Genomic DNA, 11,145 nt, shown 5'->3' with positions numbered 1-11,145 from the left:
TACTCAGGAGGCCAAGGGAGGAGGATCACCTGAGCCCAGGATTTTGAGGCTGCAATGAGCTATGATCACACCACTGAACTCCAGCCTGGGCAACAGAGTGAGATCCTGTCTCAAAAATAAATAAAATAAAATTTCATCCGGCCATGATATCTAAGTAGCTATCGGAGATCCACAATAAGATTAAACGATGGTATTAAGAAGCTCTAACAATGAAATGCCAACAATAAAGTTTTTGAACAACAAATAACCCTCCCATTTTCAAATTGAACAACAAATAACCCTCTCATTTATCAAACTCTAAAATTAAAGTTCAAATCCCATTGCAAACTAAAACTATGACATTAAAGTCAAAAGTAATTGAAGCCCAAAGTTTCTATGTTAAAGCCACAAAACCATCAGTTCCAATTTGTGTACTGTTTAATCTCAGCTAGTAGGTTTCCAATCCCTGGGCAGTTGTGGTCCCTTCAGAAGCTGCAGCCTGGGCTGGAACAGGTTAGTTCCTCCACGGCTTCAAAGACTGAGTTCGGAGGCAAGCCTTCCATGAGCCTCAGTTTTTCAAATTCCAAAAAGTTAATAAGACACAAGAATATTGCAACACCAGCCCCATAACCACAAAATTCAGAAAATGAGCTATCCCCAGGCCCCAAGACAATCATCCCAGGCAAAATTAAAATTATATTTCCAGAAACCAGCACTTAATGTCACCAAAATCCGAAGAAGAAATTCAATGGTATCTGAGAGCAACAGAAAAGATTAAGCTTAGTTTAAAACCTTACCTTGAGGCCAATTTATGCCAATTGTTCAGAATCCATGTCCTGTGGGCCAGGTGTGGTAGCTCATGCCTGTCATCCCAACGCTTTGGGATGCCAAAGCAGGAGGGTTGCTTGAGTCCAGGAGTTTGAGACTAGCCTGGGCAACATGGTGAGATCCAGTCTCCACAAAAAAAAGAAAAAAAAAAAAGTGCCAGGCAGGCTAGTGCATGCCTGTAGTCCCAGCTCTCTGGAGGCTGAGGTGGGAGGATCACTTGAGCCCTGGAGGTCAAGGCCGCAACGAGCTGTGATCACACCACTGCACTCCAGCCTGGGCAATAGTGAGACCCTGTCTAAAAAAAAAAAAAAAAAAGTCTATGTCCTGTGAACTTACACACCATTGGAAGAAACCATGTAGAAAAAGGTTAATTGGGCATTTTGTACTTGCCATATTGGGATCCTTACAGGTGGAAGTTTTAAATTCGCATACCCTCCCAACACCATCTCCCAACGTTGTCCCCATGAACCCCAAGCTGTGGGCTCCTCAGTGCCTTGTTAGTTGGTGAACTCTCCCTAGTTGGAACTCTAGCAGCCTCCATGACATTAAAAATAACAGACATTTCCATCGTGTGCCTCTTTTATGACTTCTGCCACTCCTCTTTTTTGGACTCACTAAGACCTAAAAAGTCTTCTTCCTAAGGAGGGCTTTCCCCACACCCTCATGTTCATTTCAGCTGAAAGCAGCATCCTCAGCAGATTTTCGAACTGAGGTTGTCACTGAAGCTTTGAAGCCTGAGCCCCAAGGTAAAGACTAATACCTCTACCAGATGTTCTAACACTAGTTTTTCTTCCTCCCTTTTTTTATTCTTTTTTTTTTTTTTTTTAAAGACAGGGTCTCACTATATTGCACAGGCTGGTCTTGAACTCCTGAGCTCAAGTGATTCTCCCTCCTCAGCCTCCCAAAGTGCTAGGATTACGGGCGTGAGCCACCATGCCCAGCCTTTCTTTCCCCTTTTCATTTCAGTAACAAATTAGGGTGACCTTAAGGGTACAGGCAATGCTAGCAAACCTATCTATAATAAATATACCACCTTGAAACTCACTGATATGGTTAGACTTCGTGTCCCCAGCGAAATCTCATCCCGAATTGTAATCCCCACGTGTAGAAGGTGGGAGGTGATTGGATCGGGGGGCAGTTTCCCCCATGCTGTTCTCATGATAGTGAGTGAGTTCTCATGAGATCTGATGGTTTTATAAAGCAGTTTTCCCTGCTCTTGTTCACTCTTCTCTCCCCCGTTGCCATGTGAAGAAGGTCCTTGCTTCCTCTTCCCCTTTTGCCACGATTGTAAATTTCCTGAGCGCCCTCCGACAAACCCCCGCCTACTCCGAGCCATGTGGAACTGTGAGTCAATTTAACATTTTTATTTTATAAATTACCCAGTCTCAGGTAGTATCTTCACAGCAGTGTGAGAATGGACTAATATATCCACCCAGTAATTTGGGGGGAATTTACCATTCTCGAGTCTGTGAACAAGCCACCCGAGTTCAAGGTCAGTCTTTCCACAATTTCTTCCTCGGTCCTGAACGTAAAATGGAATTTGCCTATCTAGTATTCCCTACCTAAGCAGGGCACTCACAAATTAAAGCTAGAATCTTCCTAGTGCTCTAGAGCACAAACAGAACTCAGCTTCCTTGCAGAAGGTGTTTCTACAAGGAAACATTATGAGTAAGGAAGAGAATACTACCCTACGACATACAGGGAATCTGGACTATTGTCAAGGGCTGTAGAAACAATGTTTGCCACAGTATCAAAGCATTTAGTATCCAATAAAACGAAAAAGAAATAGTTGATGGATACACTTTCCTCCTTTCTCAAGTCCCCAGTCCTAATCTACACAAACTGAAAACTTAATCTTTCCTAATGACAACTCTAAGTGCAGTTTTAAAACCTAGTGGCTCCTTTTGTCTTCAAAATTAGATTACAAAAGGTAGTTCCTCCAGATATTTTACTACTTCCAAACAGAGCATCTGTTCTCTAATGACAGCTTATTGAAACTTCCAATATTCTTACGCTAATTCATTCATTTACCCAACAAACATGTATTGAATGCTCACTGTGTAGGGGAAATTCAAACACAAACCAGAATCCCCAGTGCCCTCAAGGAACTTACTTTCTAATAGGGAAGAAAGGCAAAAAAAAAAAAAAAAAAAAAAAAAAAAGTGCGGAAGTCCAAGGATAGCAGGTGCAGTGGTTTTTAAACATGTCTGGAGGAAGCTAGCCAAGATGGCAGACTAGAAGCAGATTTTGTGTGCCGCTCTCATTGAGAGAAATAGAAGGGGCAAGTAAATACAGCATCTTCAACTGAAACATTTAGGTACATGCATTGGGATTCAGCAAGAAAACAACTCGACCCACAGAGAACAGAGAAAACAAGGCAAGATGACCACCCACCCGGGAGCGACACAGAGCCAGGGGAGTCTTCCCTGCCGAGGGAAGCAGTGAGTGAGTGAGCAAGCCTGGGGACCCATGCTTCTTCCACAGATTTTTTGCAGCCCTCAGGTTAGGAGATGAACCCAGGTCATGAACCCACTCCACAGGACCTGCAGTCTGACACGCAGAGCTCTGTGGAGTCTTGGCAGAGCAGCAACCCAGACACACATAGAGCCCCAGGAGTTTTAGATACTTGGGCTTCCTGGCAAACGCAGCTGTAACTCCAGCAGAGTGTGAGGTCAGACCCCATGCATTGAATCCACGGGGCTGAGCAGCAATGGTCTACAAGGCCCGCTTCTAGAGCTCCTCACAGGGTAAGACCCACTGGCTTGGAACACCAGCCAGCCACCAATAGCAGTGTTACTCCTCCCTGAGATGGAGTGCCCAGGGGGAGGAGTGGGTCTGCCGCCATCTTTGCTGTTTTGCAGCCTTAGCCATTGTTGCCTTCAGTGCTGCCATTCTACAAAAAAGTGGCCAGACTGCTTGTTTATGCAGGTCCCTGACCTGCTTCTCCTTACTGGGTAGGACCTCCCAACCGGGGTCATCAGCCAACCTTACCAGTATTTTCCAGCTGGCAGTGGTCTGAGCCTTTATGGGATGGAGCTCCCAGCAGAAGGGACAGGCTGCCATCTCTGCTGTTGTTGCCTTTGAGTTCTAGGGAGCAGGAGGCAACTAGAGACTGGAGCAGTCCCCTGACACAGTGCAGCAGCTCTACAGAGAAGTAACCAGACTACTTTTTCACGTGGGTCCCAGATCTCATTCCTCCTCACTGGGCAGGACTGCCCAACCAACCGAGGTAGCCAGCCACCCCTACAGGTATTTTCTGGTTAGCAGCAGTTCCAAACCTCCCTGGGACTATCTTTGCTCTTTAGCCGCCTTAGCCATTGTTGCCTTAAGGCTTTAGAGAGTACACAAAGCACAGCTGCCTATGGAAAAGTGGCCAGACTGCTTTTCTATGCAGTTCCCCAATCCCATTCCTCCTCACTGAGTGGGATATCCCAAATGGGGTCTCCAGCCACCTCCTGCTGGTGTGTTCAGGTCAACAACAGGTCCTCACCTTCCTGGGATGGAGCTCCCAGAGGGAAGGGCAGGCCACCATCTTTGCTGTTTTGCAGCCTTCAGTGTTGATGCTTCAGGTGCTGGGAAATCCGAGGTGACTAGGGACTGAAGCAGATCCCCAGCATACTGCAGCAGCCCTACGGAAAGGTGGTCAAACTGCTTGTTATGTGGGCCCCCAATCTCTGTATCTCCTCACTGGTTGGGTCTTCCCAGTCTGGGTCTCCAGCCACCCCCAACCGGGGCTATGGAGCCAGTAGCAGCTCTGCAACTCCCTGGGACAGAGCCCCCAGTGTGAGGGGCAGGTTGCCATTTTTGCTGTCTTGCAGCCCTCGCCCTTGCTGTCTCCAGCTGTAGAGAGTCCAAGAGGACCAGGGGCTGGTCCAGACCTCCAGCAGAGAGCACCCATTTCACAGAAAGGTGGCCAGACTCCTCCACACAAGTTGAGGTCCTCACTTCTGCTCCCTGGGAAGGGCTGTCTGACCTGGGATTCCAGCACAACCACCATGCCCTTACCTGGCCCCTTCAATCAGAGGCAGCCCAACAGTTAAAGGAGCACCTACACACAGAGAAGAGAAAGAACCAATGCAAGAACTCCAGCAACTCAAATGGCCAGACTGTCCTACATCCTCCAAACAACCTCACTAGTTCTCCAACAAGGGTTCTTAATGAGGCTGAGTTGGCTGAAATGACAGAAATAGAATTCAGAATACAGAGAGGAATGAAGATCGTTGAGATTCAGGAGAATGGCAAAACCCAGTCCAAGGAAACTAAGAATCACAATAAAATGATGCAGGACCTGACAGATGAAATACCTAGTATAAAAGAGAACCTAACTGATCTGATAGAGCTGAAAAACACACTACAAGAATTTTACAATGCAGCGGGCACAGTGGCTCATGCCTGTAATCTCAGCACTTTGGGAGGCTGACGCAGATAGATCACTTGAGGCCAGAAGTTCAAGACCAGCCTGGCCAAATAGTGAAACCCTTTTTCTACTAAAAATGCAAAAATTAGCTGGGCATGGTAGCATACACCTGTAATCCGAGCTACTCAAGTGGCTGAGACATGACAATCATTTGAACCTGGGAGGTAGGCTGCAGTGAGCCAAGATCATGCCATTGCACTGCAGTCTGGGCAACAGAGTGAGACTTTATCTCAAAAATAAAATAAAATAAAAAAGAATTTCACAATGCAATCACAAGTATTAACAGCAGAATAGACTGAGCTGAGGAAAGAATCACAGAACTTGAAAATTAGCACTCTGAAATTAGATAGCCAGACAAAAATAAAGAAAAAAGAATGAAAAGGAATGACAAAACTCCTGAGAATTATGGGATTATGTAAAGAGGCAAAATCTACAAATCACTGGCATCCCAGAAAGGAATGGGGAGAAAGCAAACAACTTGGAAAACATATTTCAGGATATTATCCATGAAAACTTTCCCAAACTCACAAGAGAGGTCAACAGTCAAATTCAGGAAATACAGAGAACCCCTGCAATATTCTGCACAAGAAGATCAACCCCAAGACATATAATCATTAGATTTTCCACGGTCAAAATGAAAGAATGTTAAAGGAAGCTGGAGAGGAAGGGCAGGTCACCTACAGAGGGAGCCCCATCAAGCTAATAGCAGATCTCTTAGCAGAAACCCTACAAGCCAGAAGAGATTGGAGACCTATATTCAACATTCTTAAAGAAAAAAATCTTCAACCAAGAATTTCATATCCAGCCAAACTAAGCTTCCTAAGCAAAGGAGAAATAAGATCCTTTTCAGATCAGCAAATGCTGAGTTTGTTGCCACCAGACCTGCCTTACAAGAGGTCCTGAAGGGAGCACTAAATATGCAAAGGAAAGGCCATTACCAGCCAATACAAAAACACACTTATGTATACAGACACTATAAAGCAACCACCCAAATAAACCAGCATAATAACCAGCTAACAACACAGGATCAAATCCACACATATCAATACTAATCTTAAATGTAAATAGGCTAAATACCCCCATTTAAAAGGCAAAAACTGACAAGCTGGATGAAAAAGCAAGATCCTATGCTGTCTTCAAGAGATCCATCTCACACACAATGACACCTATAGGCTTGAAATAAAGGGATGGAGAAAAATCTATCAAGCAAATGGAAATCAGAAAAAAAAATCAGTGGTTGCCATCATAATTTCAGAAAAAAATATGCTTTAAACCAACAACAATCAAAAAAGACCAGGGCATTACATAATGGTAAAGTGTTAAATTCAACCAGAAGACGTAATTATCCTAAATATAAATACAATGACACCTATAGGCTTGAAATAAAGGGATAGAGAAAAATCTATCAAGCAAATGGAAATCAGAAAAAAAAATCAGGGGTTGCCATCATAATTTCAGAAAAAAATATACTTTAAACCAACAACAATCAAAAAAGACCAGGGCATTACATAATGGTAAAGTGTTAAATTCAACCAGAAAACGTAACTATCCTAAATATAAATGCACCCAACACAGGAGCACTCAGATTCATAAAGCAAGTTCTTAGAGACCTACAAAAAGACTCAGACTCCCGCACAATAATAGTTGGAGGCTTCAACACTCCACTGACAGTATTAGACAGATCATCAAGGCAGGAAATTAACAAAGATATTCAGGACCTGAACTCAACATTGGACCAAATGGATGTGATAGAGCTCTACAGAACTCTCCACCCAAAAACAACAGACTATACATTCTTCTCATTGCCACATAGCACATACTCTAAAATTGACCACACAATCAGACACAAAACAATTCTCAGCAAATGGCAAAAAACTGAAATCATAACAAATTCACTCTCAGACCACAATGCAATAAAAATAGAAACGAAGACTTTAAAAAATCACTCAAAACCATGGAATTAAACAACCTGCTCCTGAATGACTTTTGGATAAATAAATAATAAAATTAAGGGAGATATTGAGACGTTCTTTAAAACAAATGAGAACAAAGATACTACATACTAGTATCTCTGGGACACAGGTAAGGCAGTGTTAAGAGGGAAGCTTATAACACTAAATGTCCAGAACAGAAAGTTAGAAAGATCTCAAATTAACAACCTAGCATCACAACTAAAAGAACTAGAGAAGCAAGAGCAAACCAACCCCAATGCTAGCAGAGGACAAGAAATAACCAAAATCAGAGCTTAATTGAAGGAGATTGAAATACAAAAAACCATTCAAAGATCAACGAATCCAGCAGGGTTTTTTTTTTTTTTTGAAAAAGTTAATAAGATAGATAGGCTACTAATAAAGAAGAAAAGAGAGAAGATTCAAATAAACACAATTAGAAATAACAAAGGGGATGTTACCACTGACACCACAGAAATACAAACAACCAGCAAAAAAACTACTACAAACATCTCTATACACACAAACTAGAAAACCTAGAAGAGATTAATAAATTCCTGGACACATACACCCTCCCAAGACTAAACCAGGAAGAAACTGATTGCCTGAACAGGCCAATAATGAGCTCCAAAATTGAATCAGTAATAAATAGCCTACCAACTACAAAAAAGCTCAGGTCCAGATGGATTTATAGCCAAATTATACCAGATGTACGAAGAAAAGCTAGCACCATTCCTACTGAAACGAACCCAAAAAACTGAGGAGGAGGGACTCCTCCCTGACTCATTCTATGCAATCAGCATCATCCTGATACCAAAACCTGACAGAGACACAAGAAAAAAAGAAAAACTTCAGGCCAATATCCTTGATGAACATCAATGCAAAATCCTCAACAAAATACTTGCAAACTGAATCCAGCAGCACATCAAAAAGCTTATCTACCATGATTAAGTGGGCTTTATCCCCGGGATGCAAGGTTGGTTCAACATACACAAATCAATAAATGTGATTCATCACAGAAAGAGAGCTAAAGACAAAAACCACACGATTACCTCAAAAGATGTAGAAAAGGCTTTTGATAAAATTCAACACCACCTCATGTTTAAAAAAATCTCTCAGTAAACTAGGTATTGAAGGAACATACCTCAAAATAATTAGTACAACCAACATCATACTGAGTGGGCAAAAATTGGAAGCATTCCCCTTAAAAACTGACGCAAGACAAGGATGACCTCTCTCACCACTCCTATTCAACATAGTATTGGAAGTCCTGGCCAGAGCAATCAGGGAAGAGAAGGAAATAAAGGCCATCCAAATAGGAAGAGAGGAAGTCAAACTGTCCCTGTTTGTAGATGATATGATTCTATATCTAGAAAACCCCTTAGTCTTGGTCAAAAATCCCTCAAGCTTATAAATAACTTCAGCAAAGTTTCAGGATACAAAATCAACATACAAAAATCACCAACATTCCTATACAAAAACAACAGCCCAGCTGAGAACCAAATCAGGAATGCAATCCCATTCAAATTGTCACAAAAAGAACATAATACCTAGGAATATATACAACTAACCAGGAAGGTGAAAGATCTCTTCAATGAGAATTATAAAACACTGCTCTAAAAAAAATCAGAGATGACACAAACAAATTGGAAATCATTCAATTCTTATGGATAGAAAGAATCAATATCATTAAAATGGCCATACTGCCCAAACCAATTTGCAGATTCAATGCTATTCCTACCAAACTACCAATGACATTCTTCACAGAATTAGAACAAACTATTTTAAAATTAATATGGACCCAAAAACAAGCCCAAATAGCCAAGGCAATCCTAAGCAAAAAGAACAAAGCTGGAGGCACCATGTTACCCGGCTTCAAATTATACTACACAGGGCTACAGTAAAAAACAGCATGGTACTGGTACAAAAACGGATACACACACCAATGGAACAGAATAGAGAGTCCAGAAAAAAGGCCACAAACCTACAACCATCTGATCTTGGACAAAGCTGACAAACACAAGAATGGGAAAATAACTCCCTATTCAATAAATGATGCTGGGATAGCTAGCTAGCCATATGAAGAAGATTAAAACTGGACCCCTTCCTCACACCATTTATGAAAATCAATGCAAGATGGATTAAAGACTTAAATGTAAAACCCAAAACTATACAAACCCTGGAAGACAACCTAGGCAATATCATTCTGGACACCTGAACTGGCAAAAATTTCATGACAAAGATGCCAAAAGCAATCACAACAAAAGCAAAAATTGACAAATGGGATCTAACTAAACTTAAGAGCTTCTATACAGCAAAAGACAATATCACTAGAGTAAACACATAATCTAAAGAATGGGAGAAAAATTTTGCAAATCATGCATCTGACAAAGTTCTAATATCCAACATCTATAAGGAACTTAAATTTACAAGCAATAAACTCAACCCCATTAAAAAGTGGGCAAAGGGACATGAACAGACACTTTTCAAAAGAAGACATACACACAGCCAAAGAACATGAAAAAAAGCCCAAAATCATTGATCTTTAGAGAAATACAAATCAAAACCACAATGAGATACCATCTCACACCAGTCAGAATGGCTACTATTAAAAAGTATGCCAGGCGCAGTGGCTCACGCCTATAATCCCAGCACTTTGGGGGGCCGAGGCAGGTGGATCACCTGAGGTCAGGAGTTCGAGACCAGCCTGGCCAACATGGCAAAACCCCATCTCTACTAAAAATACAAAATTAGCCGGGCATGGTGATGCGCACCTCTAATTCCAGCTACTCCAGAGGCTGAGGCAGGAGAATCTCTTAGAATCTGGGAGGCAGAAGTTGCAGTGAGCCAAGATCCACCACTGCACTCCAGCCTGGGCAACAAAGGGAAACTCTGGCTCAAATAAAAGAGAACTACCATTCAACCCAGGAATCATTACTGGGTATATACCCAGAGGAATATAAATAGTTCTACCATAAAGAGACAAGCACACATATGTTCACTGCAGCACTGTTCACAATAGCAAAGACATGGAATCAACCTAAATTGATGTAGCCATAAAAAAGAATGAGATCATGTCCTTTGCAGGAACATGGATAGCACTAGAGACCATTATCCTTAGCAAACTAACACAGGATCAGAAAATCATGGTGGTGGGTGCCTGAAATCCCAGCTACTTGGTAGCAGAGGTAGGAGAATGGCTTGAACCAAGGAGGCAGAGGTTGCAGTGAGCTGAGATCACACAGCTGCACTTCAGCCTGGGCGACGGAGCGAGACTCTGTCAAGAAAGAGAGAAAGAGAGAGAGAGGGAGGGAGGAAGGAAGAAAGAAAGAAAGAAAGCAAAGCAAAAAAAAGAAAAGCAAGGAAAAGAAAAAAAGGAAAAGAGAAAGAGAAGGAAGGAAGGAAGGGAGGGAGGGAGGGAGGGAGGGAGGGAAAAGAAAAGAAAAGAAAAGAAAAGAAAAGAAGAAAGCAAGCAGGCAGGCAGTCCTGCATCTGTCCAGTCCTCTTGGGACGTTCACTCTTAGAACCCAGAAGCCATGCAGTGAAGAAGCCCAGACCATGTCCTGGGGTTCTGGTCGAGCCCCCACTGAAGTTGCAGCTGTCAATCAGCATTAATTCAGCACCAGACATCTGAGTGAAGACCTTTTCAAGATGACTCCAGCTCCTGCTCTGGCCAAGTGACATGCCTGCTCCTGCTTCACCTTCTGCCATGAGTAAAAGCTCCCTAAGGCCTCCCCAGAAGCTGGGCAAATACCAGCACCATGCCTGTACAGCCTGTAGAGCCAAGAGCCAATTAAACCTCTTTTCATTATAAATTTTCCAGTCTCAGGTATTACTTCATAGCAACACAAGAATAGCCTAACATAGCCAGGCATGGTGGTTCACGCCTATAATCCCAGCACTTTGGGAAGCCGAGGCAGATGGATCACCTAAGGTCAGGAGTTCGAGACCAGCCTGACCAACATGGTGAAA

The sequence above is a fragment of the Colobus angolensis genome, unplaced genomic scaffold, assembly GCF_000951035.1.
Source record: "Colobus angolensis palliatus isolate OR3802 unplaced genomic scaffold, Cang.pa_1.0 Scaffold11, whole genome shotgun sequence".
Lineage (NCBI taxonomy): Eukaryota > Metazoa > Chordata > Mammalia > Primates > Cercopithecidae > Colobus > Colobus angolensis.
This window is presented reverse-complemented; position numbering follows the sequence as displayed.